General features: G+C 50.1%; 1 protein-coding gene across 4 annotated transcripts in view; it reads left to right on the top strand.

The window, feature by feature from the left end:
* Nucleotides 1–9,507: 9,507 nt before the first annotated feature.
* The window catches only part of NUMB (NUMB endocytic adaptor protein), a 186,150-nt gene continuing 183,715 nt past the window's right edge, over nucleotides 9,508–11,942 (top strand). For 2 of the 4 annotated variants that reach the window (XM_030213795.1, XM_030213797.1), the window contains exon 1: nucleotides 9,919–9,998. The gene's annotated coding sequence lies outside the window, so the exon portion shown is untranslated. Of the gene's footprint in view, nucleotides 9,999–11,942 lie in introns of all 4 variants that reach the window. The other 2 variants (XM_030213792.1, XM_030213798.1) reach the window with 2 other exon arrangements.

Here is an 11,942-nt window from a genome sequence, read left to right as displayed (position 1 = left end):
GAAAGGCCCTGACCAGTGTTGCCAGGTGGGCGGTTTTACCGCCCAATTGGGCGGTTTTCCGCAACCCGCCGCGGGAAATTTTTGCCCGCGGCGGGTTGCGGTTTTTTGGGCTTTTTTTTTTTATTTTGGGCGGTTTTCCGGCGGTTTTTTCGGCCGCGGGGGGCGGGGTTAGTGACATTTTGGGCGTGGTTACTGACGTTCTGGGCGGGGCCGATGACGAGAGAGGCGGGGCCGATGATGGGGAGGCGGGGCCGATGACAGAGGGGGCGGGGTTGATGATGACGGGGGCGGGGTTTATGACGGCGGGGTCAGGGTGATGACGCGGGGGTGGGGTGTCAGGGGCGGGGTTTGAGTTTGGGCGGGTTTTGGGCTGTTTTTAGGCTGGATTGGGTGGGAAAAAAATTTTCCACCTGGCAACCCTGGCCCTGACAACCTTCAAACAGTCACAACAGCAAACAGAGAAGGAGAGTAGGAGCTCAGACCTTGGACCCCAGAACACCCAGGGGCCAGAGGAGCTTCCTGGGCCCAGTACCCAAAAGACATTACAGTATATGCAGTACCTTGCTAGTCAGTCTCTGGCAGCTTCTGGAGCAAGCAGGACTGGAGGTGGGGCTGGAGAGGCATCCTCCTTAAGGGAACCTGAGGTTGGAAAAACTGAACAGGAAAAAAGTTTTAAAACCCAGACTTTTCATCTTGTAGAAACAGGGGCTGGAAGTTCAGGAGAGAGACTCTTTTCTACACCAGTGATGGTGGAAGCAGAACTGAAAAACTTACTTGAGCAAGAAGCAAGAGGTCAGCAGAGGCAGTTGCAGCCACAGGTTTTGTGCCCATTGCCTGCAGCAGGAGTTGAGAGCAGGAAACAAACACTGACTCCATTGCAGTTGGGGAGGCCCCGCAGCACTGAGGGGCTGGAGGTCACTACCAGGCAGGCTGCAGCACTGCCAAAGACTGAGAATGGTGAGGTTTTAGCAGAGGAAAACCTGGTGACAGAGAGTGCTGCAGCTGGACAAACAGCAGGTGAAAAGGAGGGGTTCTCGATACAGAAGGCACAGGAGGATCAGGAGTGTTTGCAACAAACCGGCCTGGCAGCAGAGCAAGAGGCTCCAGCCAATCGGGCTGTGGGAGCAGGAAAGACTGCAGAACAGCTACAAAGGCTGGCAGGGGAAATAGCTGCAGCGCCAGAAGATTCCCCATGTGTGAGAGGGCAGGCACTTCTGGAGTGTGGGAAGCCTCGTCCGCTTGGCGAAACAGCGGGGCTGGAGGATCCGACGGAGCAGAACGTTGGGGGAAAAAGGGACCCGGTCCAGAGAGCAGGTTTTGGGTGGGAGGGAGGGGTGCTTGCCTTGCCATGCGCACCAGAAGTAAACTTAACTGGTGGTACTAGGGATTTTGATTCCGGCCAGGCAGCGGGGTGGTTGGCTCTGGGGGGAGGGGTTGATTCGACGGGAGGGGGAGGGGGGCAGGGGCACTGGGAGGGGACCAGTTATATAGGGGAACCTGCTCTCAAAGTTCCTACGGACCAAATCGATGGGGAGACAGGCAGGGTTTCTGTTGCAGGAGGCATTGAACTGATGGACACTGTGACTGCAGGGGATACGAGTGCTCGGGGGGTGAGGGGTGCAGGGGACCAAGGTTTGCTGGTTGAAGGGGTACAAGGCATGTTGGGGGGAGGGATAGGGAGGGAGGGGAGGGAGGCTGAGAAACGGGGAAGGCAAGAGAAGGAGGATATGGTGCATCAGGAGCAGGGGGTCCCCGCGCTGGAGAAGGGGGGGGATGGTGGGGGGGTCCGTCCTTTGCGGCGGTGGTGGGTGGAGGAGGCGGGCACAGGGGAACTAGGGGGGTAGGGGGCAGCGGGGAAGGATGGGGAGGGGGGTGGGGGGGAGGCCAGGTTCCCAAAAGGAGGAATGTGGTACAATTGAGATGGGTGGGGGAGGGGGGATGCCAAGCAGGGATGCGGTCTTGAGGTTGGTCCTGGGTCTAGGATTCCTCCCAGAGGACCTCTATGCCTGTATTCATCCGGTGAATATACCAGAATACGATATCAGCTTTCTAACCCAGCGAGGCATGGAGGTCTTCTGGGAGAGATACGAAGGGGTACGGGGGGAGAGGGGACTGGAAGAACTACCGGGCCGTACCGATCAGCAGACCCGACCTGGTGCAGGTAACCCTTCTGGTTCGAAATGAGTCTCTATCAGGGGCGGACCTGGCCTTCTGGCTACAACGGTACGCAGAATTGCGTACCCCCTTGTCCAAACTCCCGGACCCCAGTAGGGTGTGGGCGGGAGGTTGGGGTGCGCAGGTTAGGCTGAGGCAGGCAGGGCATGTCACCCAGCACATTCCCTCCTCGGCGTTCATCGGCAGGGATCGGATTCTCTGCTTTTATAAGGGGCAGCCACGGCAGTGTCACAAGTGCGGGTCGTTTAGACATTTTAGTATGTCATGCCCGGTAGTGCAGTGTGGAAAGTGCGGGTCTAAGGAGCATCCCACGGAGTCCTGTATGTCTATTCGGTGCAACTTGTGTGGGGGTCTGGGGCATGCATTTCGAGCCTGCCCCTGGGCCTCCCATAATGGGGGAGAGGAGGAGATAGATAGGGATGGTTCAGGTCAGGGGGAGGGGGAGGGGGGAGGGGAAGCAGGCCATGATCAGGTTCCCGGGGCGGGGGGGAAAGGGTCCAGGGAAGGACAGGGACAGGTAGGGGGGGGGCTTGGGGGAGGGTCGGAAGCGGCAGGAAGGGGAGGATGAGGGCTGGACGCGGGTGTCCAAGAAACAGCGGAGAGGAAAGGGGGGAGGGGGGTGGGAATGGGGATAGAAGTAGGGAATAGATTCAGGGGTTTGGAAGAGGAGGGAGGGGTTGAGGAACTGGCTGGTGAGGAGGTAGAGGATGGGGGTAGCCGGCAGGACGGGTTGGGAGGTAGGGGAGAAGGAGTGAGGGGAACAGCGGGTAAGAGGAAAGAGAAAAAGGGGGGGGAGGGTTTTGAGGGACAGAGAGGGAGAAGGGTAGGGGGGAGGTGGATGGATCGGGGGAGGCGACGGCTGATGCAGGGAGGGCAGGAGAGGAAAGGAAGGTAAGAAAGGATGTAGTAATGCAGGCCCATGAGGGGAGGGAGGAAGGGTCGGAGGCGGGATTGATGGGAAGGGTGGAAGAAGAGGAGGTAGTAGGGGTGGAAGAGGGGGGAGAGGAGGGGGGCAGGTCGGTTGATGATCCCCAGGGAGGGAGGGAGGTGGGTGAAGACAAAAAGAAGATAGGGAGGAAGAAAGCAAGGGTGGGGGAAGGGATGTTTAAGCTAGGGGTCCGGGATTGGGCGGAGGAGGAAGAAGAGGGTGGAGGGGAAGGGACCACGAATGATGGTGTGGAGAGAAGGGAAGGCAGCCAGGAAGGCGGGGGGTGTGGTAGCGAGGACTGATGGTGGGACTGCTATTGGTGTTCGCCACACTTAATGTGGCTAGTGTCGCCTCCCAAAGGGCAAGAAGCTTGGCATTTGATGGCCTCTCTGCTGTGGAGGCGGACTGTTTCCTCCTCCAGGAGACCCGGTTGCAGACGCTGGAGGACATCCGGCGGGCAAAGAGGGCCTGGAGATGGGGACCCTCTATCTGGGGTCTGGCCGGGGAGAGGTATGGGGGGATAGGCATCCTCTTTAAAACCAATAAAGTAGAGATTCAGAGGGTGGTGGAGCTGGGTATTGGTAGGTGTTTGGTGTTGGACATAATATTGCGGGGGGTGGCCTTGCGGGTGATTAATGTGTATGGACCGCAAAGCAAACAGGGAAGGTCTGCATTGTTCAACAAAATTAAGCCTTACCTATACACTTCAAGACAGTTGGTGTGGGGAGGAGACTTCAACACTATCTTACGGAAAGAGGATAGTGGGGGGCGGGCAACACAAGTACGTTATGATGGGGTTTGACTAGCAGGGATTATGAAAGGAGCAGGGCTGGTGGATGTACATATTGCACTTGGTGGTGGGAATCAGGGTTTCACCTTTTCACGGGGCACCTGTAGGAGCAGAATTGACCGGTTTATAGTTCGGGAAGGGGCATGTAGGCAGGCACCTAGGGTGGTGGAAGTAGATTTCTCTGACCACAGGATGGTGATGATAGAGTTGGGGGGGGGGGGGGGGGCGTGTAAGCTAGGGAAAGGGTTGTGGAGATTGAATCTCAAATGGTTGAAGGAGGGAGTGTTGCACCAGGAGTACCTGGAATTCCTAGCAGACCAGGTGTCCATTCAGGGTGTCTTCCCTTCCCTCAGGGACTGGTGGGAAGTACTGAAACACCGCACCAGAGGGTTTTTTCTCCGTCAGGCAAGGCGGCAGGGAAGGGAGGCCACCCGGTTGGGGATCGCCCTGAGAAAGCGACGGGATAATCTAATTTCCCGGGGGGGGGGGGGGAGGAGGGAGGATATTGAGGTACTGCAGCAGGAGGTTGAAAGAGTACAGTACAACCGCTACTCTTCCCTCGTCTACGAGCGGGACTTCGGGAAGCTGCTTGGTCCGGACCCCTATGACTGCTGCAAGGAACGAAGGGAGAGGAGGGTGGTGGGGGGGTTTAGGGATGGGGGGGGGTGCTCCAAGAGTCCAGGGAAGGTATTTTGCGGGTGGTGGGGACGCATTTTGGGTGGGTTTTCTCGGACCTACAGTTGGGGACAGAGGCCATGGGAAGATATATTGAGGGGACCCCGGGGGTGGGTAACTGGGGGCCCCATCTTCAGGTCTTAACGCAGCCATAGACGCTGGGTGAGGTGGAGGAGGCCATTGGGGCCTTGCGGCGCAGAACAGCGCCAGGGCCGGATGGACTTCCGGCGGAGTTTTACCAACGGTTCAGGGACCAGGTAGCGCCGCTCTTGCTAGAACTCTGGGAGGAGGCACGAACAGGAGGATCCTTGCCGGAGTCTATGGGAGGATCAGCATTGGTCCTCCTTAGCAAAGGCAAGGATCCTCAAGACGTGGCGAACTGGCGACCAATAGCACTATTGAACAGCGACCGGAAGATCTTCGCCCACATGCTTCATGCTCGCATGAGGAAGGTCTCCGGTGAAGTGCTAGCAGTCCTGCAGAGGTGTGGGGTCCCAGGAAGGGGGGTGCTGGAGGCAGTAGCCTGGGTGAGGGAGGGCTTGGAACATAGCCGGGTGGGAGATGGTAGGTTGGTCGTGGCCTTGGACCAGGACAAGGCTTTCGACCGAGTGCAGTGGGAGTTCTTGTGGAAGGTCCTGGATCACTACGGCTTCCCGGGGGAGTGGATCGCACAACTGCAACTGTTGTATGCTGGGGCGCGATTTTTTCCACTGGTGAATGGATGGAGGGGGCGGAGGTGGGGGTCACGGCGGGGGAGCCCATTGAGCCCCCTGCTGTACGCTTTCGCCATAGATCCCCTGGTGCGGAGGCTGGGAGGGGGGGGGGAGGGAGGGCTCAGAGGGGTAGAGGTTGGCAAAGGGAACGTATTGAGAGTCATCGCTTATGCAGACGATGTCACCGTTTGGGTGGCAGACCAGAGGGAGGGGAGGATGCTGCGGGAGACCCTTGAAAAATATTCCAAGGTATCGGGGTCACGGGTAAACCTGGGTAAGTGTACTAGCTTGTGGGTGGGTCCAGAGGAACAGCGATTTAATCTAGGGGGCGGGTTTCCTGCAGGGATTGAAAGAATGCGGGTGTTGGGAGTGTATTTTGGGGGGGGGGGATTACGGGCGGGAGAGTTGGGAGCAAAAGATATCGGAGGCAAGGGAAAAGGTGGATCGTTGGAAGGGGTGGCGGATGTCCATGGCAGACAGGGTCCGGTTGTTGAAGACCCAGATAGTCCCCATGTTTCTCTTCTTGAGTTACATCTGCCTTTTGCCGGAATGCTGTTTCACTTCATTGTACAGCGTGTTTTTTCAACTTTTGTGGGGCAACAGGATGAACCCGGTAAAACGCAATATTACTTACCGGTCGCGGGAGGAAGGGGGGGTGGGGATGGTAAACCCTGTCTTGCTATTCTCCTCCCTGTTCATCCAGTTTAACCTTGGGCGGGGGGGAGGGCCGGAGGCCCCAGGGTGGGCACAAAGTGTTGTGCAGTGGTGGGAGGGATTTTGGGGCCCTTGGTGGGGGGGGGGGGGAAAGGTGGGGAGGTTGCGGAAGGGTTTCCCGGAGGGGGTAGGCTACTACAAATCCTTAGTAAAGCTGGTCCGGTTGTGGGACATTACATGGGAGGAAATAAGGGTGGGGCAGAGGGAGAGCTGGGTGGAGCGGGTTCGCTCCCAGCATTTCTCATCTCCCCTGACTCTTAGGGATGCTCCAGGGCCCGCGCTGAGGCAGGGCCTGCGCTTTATTTCATCTAGACGACTCCCGAACAAGTACAGGGACATTGCCTGGCTGTCCCTTCACGGTAAATTATATGTTAGGGCAAATATGCACCGAAGCATGCAGGACCGAAACTGCCCGAGGGGGGAGTGTGCTGATCAGCTGGAGACGATGGACCACTTCCTTATGGAGTGTCCATTCTCCAGAGCAGTTTGTGGAAGAGTGGCCGCCTTGTTGGCCATCCCCAGCTTCACGTCCTACACCTATGCAGACTGGGTGTACGGGAGGCAGCAGCGGACGGGGCGGCTGGAGCCAGGTACCGCCTTCCTCATATCAGTTATTATCAGGTACTGCCTGTGGGTGGCCCGATGCAGGGTGTCTATGCGCCAGGAGTGCAGGTCGGCTGAGCAGGTTTCCTGGGACATTGTCCGAGCCGTCCAGGAATTGGCACGCTGGGAAACGGTGGAGGGGGGGGGGGGGGTACATAATTTTGGGGTTTGGTGGAAACATGTACGCTTGAAGTTGATTTGAATGTATGGTGTGGGGGGGATTTGGGGGGGGACAGGTTTTGTCGGGTTTGTAATGTTTGTATAAAAGTGTAGTGGGGCTGGTTTTACAACGGCATGATGTAATGTCTTGAATATTGTTTTTTTTCCGTTTTATTTAATAAAGGAATTCTCCAAGCATCCACCACTCTCTCTGAAAAAATACTTCCTGACATCTTTTTTGAGTCTACTATACCTGAATGTACAGCACTTCAATAGCTTTCAGGCTTGAAGGTGATATATAATCACTTAAATACCAGTGTTGTATAGTAACTAAGTAAATATAACTAGTTACAATACTTAAGTAAACGTTTTTTTACTTAGTAAACAGGGCCCTTAGTTTTACTAAAAGCAAAGTATGGTACCTTGAGGCCAGGCAGGAAGTACTGGGCCTTGAGCTCCCTGCCTGTGACTTTAATGTTTATTTAAAAAAATAATGAGAGGCAACAGGCATTTTTTTTTTTACTGTTGTCTTCCTTGTGGTCTGACAAGTTAGAAGGAACACAGGGTAAAGTTGTCAAGCAGAACAGCTGATGCTGCTCATTATAAAGATGCTGTGAGTAACCCAGGAAAAAAAAAACCCTAGAATGATTCTGACATTCCTGTTCATGCTGCCTCAGGGCAAGGACAACCATGCCTTAAGCAATCAGCTGATTTCCTCCCATAAGGGGACATATTTATACGGTAAAGTATGCATCCACTTTGGGATATTTTAGTCATTTATGTGGCCACATATTTGTATAAGTTACCTGATAAAACTACTAATAGAAAAGTAAATGCTATGACACTTGTGCATACAGTGCTGGTGAGTGTGCACAGGGGTGGATTTTAGGTGGAGCAGGCCAGTATGCACCACAATCATATTATGGCACGTACTTTTCCACTAGTACTTATTTTATCAAGTCATTTTTACAAACATGTGGCCACATCCTTACATGAACAATTAAAATAATTTACATGTGTACCTGACAAATATTGGCAGAGACATTTCCACCAGCTCTAGTTGCTGGCTGAAATGTCTGCACCTGCCATTTAGTCTGGTATTTTTTCAAGACCTACTTGTCTTTATAAAATAGGCTCAAACATAGGTACCCTGAAAGGCCTTTAAACTAGATGTCCCCTTATAACATTACCCTCCACAAGGCTGTGTGCTCATTAAGGGCTTGTCTGGCACCATTGCAATAGGAAAGGAACAGCAGAGGGACAGGAGTTAAAAGGATGCATACGCTGTATGGCAGGGCTATGTCCTAAACCTCACCTAGTGATTGCTATCAAGTGGTAATTGGGGACCGCGGAGAAGCACTGTGCTCAACCAAGTCCAGTCCGTGGATCCAGGAATCTGGGAGATGGCCATTAGGCTCCACTAAGCTGTGAGGTAAAGGCTTGAGACCAGGAGCAACAAATTGAAAACCTTAGCCTCTGCTGGAGGTAGAGAAAATACTGAGCTGAGCACAAAAGGACATGCCAGTTCTGTCATTGAGAAAGATCAGTGTCTCTGCCTCCCTCTGGTAGCATGAAGGGATAACACCAACTTCTAAAGAATAGTATGTTTACATTTATTTACACTTGATGATGAATCACTTGTTTTAAACAAATAAATCAAAGTGCTGTACAAAATGAATAAAATCAGAAAAGAAACGGAAAGCTAAGGTGCTAGAGGATAAGGAAGGATGGGATGGGTTAGATAAGGGGAGGGAGGCAGGTAAGAGAGGGCAAGATGCTGGACCACAGGAGGAGAAGGAAGAGAAGAAATACAAGACACCTTCGATGGCAGAGGTCCCTACACTATTAAGCTAGAACCTCAACCGCATTTTGAAAGCAAACCATGCTGATTTTTCCAAATTCATATCCCAGCTGCACTGCTAGAAAATCTCAGTCATTGGTCTTCAATCTTACTAATTAGGGTGGTGAATCTCATTCTTTGGGATAGGCCATCCTTGACCTCTCTATGTACAGCTGCTGTTTTCTTTTAAGTAGCAATTCATTATTGTAGGTATAGATTATATTATAAATGGAATACATGAGAAGTACCCAGTTGTAATTCGTCTACTTGTTCCTTGTTTTTGTCTTTACTCCCTTTTTTTTCTTGCACTGGGCTGGGGACTTATCTTCCCTGAAATACATCCTCAGCACCAGAGTACTTGCAGCAGTCTTCCTTCCTTTCATGGGTCTGAGCTTCTTTAGAACACCCAGACCCAAATGACCCTGATGGACAGGGGGTTCCAAACACGGATCTACTATGCGCCAAAGCCAACAACAGTCTAGCCACAGCCAAATGATGGCCACATTGTTATTCAGATCTGAAGGTAGGACAGCCAAATGTGTCTACTGCAGAACTGAAACATGTGAAACAGAATCAGACAGATAACAATAGATAGCGTTCATGGCTCTAGATTATAAATGTAAGAGAAATATGGCAAATCTCCCACCTATAGCTTTCAGAAGAGGCCTTTTATATTGAGGGCTTTGTAATAAGAGGAGCAATTGAAATCAAGAAGTTTGTGAAACAGTAGTTCTGTTATAGAAAGTGATATGCAAAGGATATGATACATGAGGTCCTAGTGTTTAAAGCCCTTATAATTGACTACAGTTCAGAGGTATAAGACCGAGTGATACCCCCCTCACAAAAAAAACAACCCCCCCCCCCCCCCCCAAACCAACCAACAATCATGTTTATAGGCCATTACCAGACAGCTGTCAGTATCAAGAACAGCTGCCTTAAAATATCACTTCTTCTCAGGCAAGCACATGCTCCGTCCATCCCAGTTACCTACACCTAGCCTTTATCAGTTACACTAGCTACAACAAACTGAGGCTAACTACAAAAGCTTCCTACAAGATGGTAAAGCTGCATGGTGAACAGATTTAGCTAGTGATCCATCATGTCCTTGATTAGTCTCCTCACTGTAGTGGTGACAACTGTACCATGTGAATCTGTAACCTGGTAGGAGATTTTATACAAGTAAGGCCGCACATCCTTTAAATGTCTGTCAAAACCATTGTCCAATTCCAGTAGTCAAACATAGTTCTGTGAAGTATATTTTTCAAACCTCCAATAACCCTTATTTTTTTTTAATTTTCAAAAGGTATCGTTATTGAAGGGGATGCATCAAGAAAAAAAAAAAAAAAGAACGTAATCTAAAAAAGAATAATGATCGAACCCCATCTACCCTACACACAAACCGTAAGTACTTTCAATTTTAACAGAATGGTTTTATAAGAAAAACAACTAACCAACCCTGCTCACCCCTGAGCACATACCAATAGCCCCTGTCCAAATCCTCCCACCCCATCCCCAGTCATCTTCATTAATAGCAAGAGGAAGCTTCTGCTGTAAATTTAAATACTTCTGGAACATAGTGCCTTTTGCCACTTTTTGTTTGTTTATAGTTGACATTTATGTCTTCTCAGTTTTCTCTCCTAGTCTTCCTCCTAGTGTGGGTCTGACAGATGCTATTGAGATAGTTCTTTATTATACATAATTTCATTTATAATAGTTTGTATCTTTAGCATTTTTCTGTACAAACGTCTATTGTAATATGTAAATTGCATAAATAAAATTAAAAAAAAATGTATCCACCTCTACTGCATTAGCATCTGTGGCAGGTTTCCACGTCCATCATTTCTACAATGTTGGATTTTTTCACCCAAAGTTTTCCCAGCATTGCTGCTGCTCTTGCACATTGAAAAAAACAAAAAAATACTTTCAAAAATTAAGTGTGGATAACAGAGAACATACACCTTTAACCACCCCCCCCCCCCCCAATAATTAATGTAATCAGTCAAGTCCTCAGTGTGGAATTAAGTAGGAAATAGAGACAACACATTGGTCAAGTTCACATTGACCTTGAGTGCAGCCCATCATCTGAGCAAAGCCAACACCATTTTTTTTTTTTGTAAAATTCCAGGAATATCAGTCCATCACTACCAGTGCTCCACAGGATATCCTAGAAAAGAAAGGAACATTAATCTTAAATTCAGATAGCAAACAATAGAAATATGTCCTAGTATAAACATCACAGGATTTCTAGTTAACTACATAAATGACTACTAAATATACAATTCAGATTCCTTCTAAATGTTTGGTTTATGAATTTAAAATGGCCATTATAGCTTGCCTATATAAAGGCTTAAAAACACTTCTGCTACATTTTTATTCCACTTTGACATGTTGAAAAGATAAAGGGCCCTGTTTACTAAGCCGCTTTATAGGCACGAAGGCTTAAGAGGAATCATCACCTTGGGGAAGAGGCAGCTGAAGGAAGGATATAATACAAGTCTACAAAATCCTGAGTGAAGTAGAACAGATAAATATGAATCGATTGTTTACTCTTTCAAAAAGTACAAAGACAAGGGGACACTCCATAAAGTTACATGACTAATGCTGTCAAACAAATAGGATAAAATATTTTTTTCAATCAATGAATAGTTAAGCTCTGAAACTCATTGCCAGATGATGTGGTAAAAAATATGTTTAAAAAAATGGTTTGAACATAAGAATAGCCATACTGGGTCAGACCAATGGTCCATCTAGCGCAGTATCCTGCTTCCAACAGTGGCCAATCCAGGTCACAAGTACCTGGCAGAAACCCAATTAGTAGCAACATTCCATGCTGCCAATCCAAGGCAAGCAGTGGCTTCCCCTATGTCCATCTCAATAACAGACTATGGACTTTTCCTCCGGGAACTTGTCCAAACCTTTTTAAAAACACAGATATGCTAACTGCTGTTACCATAGCCTCCAGTAATGAGTTCGCTTATCTATTCTTTGAGTGAAAAAATATTTCCTCCTATTTAAGTATTTCCTTGTAATTTCATCGAGTGTCCCCTGATCTTTGTACTACACCACTCAGGATTTTATAGACCTCAATCATAGCCCCCCCCCCCCCTCAGCCATCTCTTTTCCAAGCTCCTGGGGAAAGAGTCCATAAACAGCTATTAAGGTAGACATGGGGAAAGCTACCAGGGTCGGTACCATGAAATCTTGCTACTCTGGGATTCTGTTAGGTACTTGTCTTATGTTTTTAAAGGCTAAACCAGGGGTTGGCAACCCATGGCACGTCAAGAGGTTTTGTGTGGCACGCATGGTGATTGTCAGTAGCATGCTTGCAGCCGCTGACTCAGGACC

Source organism: Microcaecilia unicolor, chromosome 9, assembly GCF_901765095.1.
Source record: "Microcaecilia unicolor chromosome 9, aMicUni1.1, whole genome shotgun sequence".
In the NCBI taxonomy this organism is placed as follows: domain Eukaryota; kingdom Metazoa; phylum Chordata; class Amphibia; order Gymnophiona; family Siphonopidae; genus Microcaecilia; species Microcaecilia unicolor.
The sequence above is the reverse complement of the archived record's forward strand: the minus strand, read 5'-3'. Positions and strand labels throughout refer to the sequence as shown.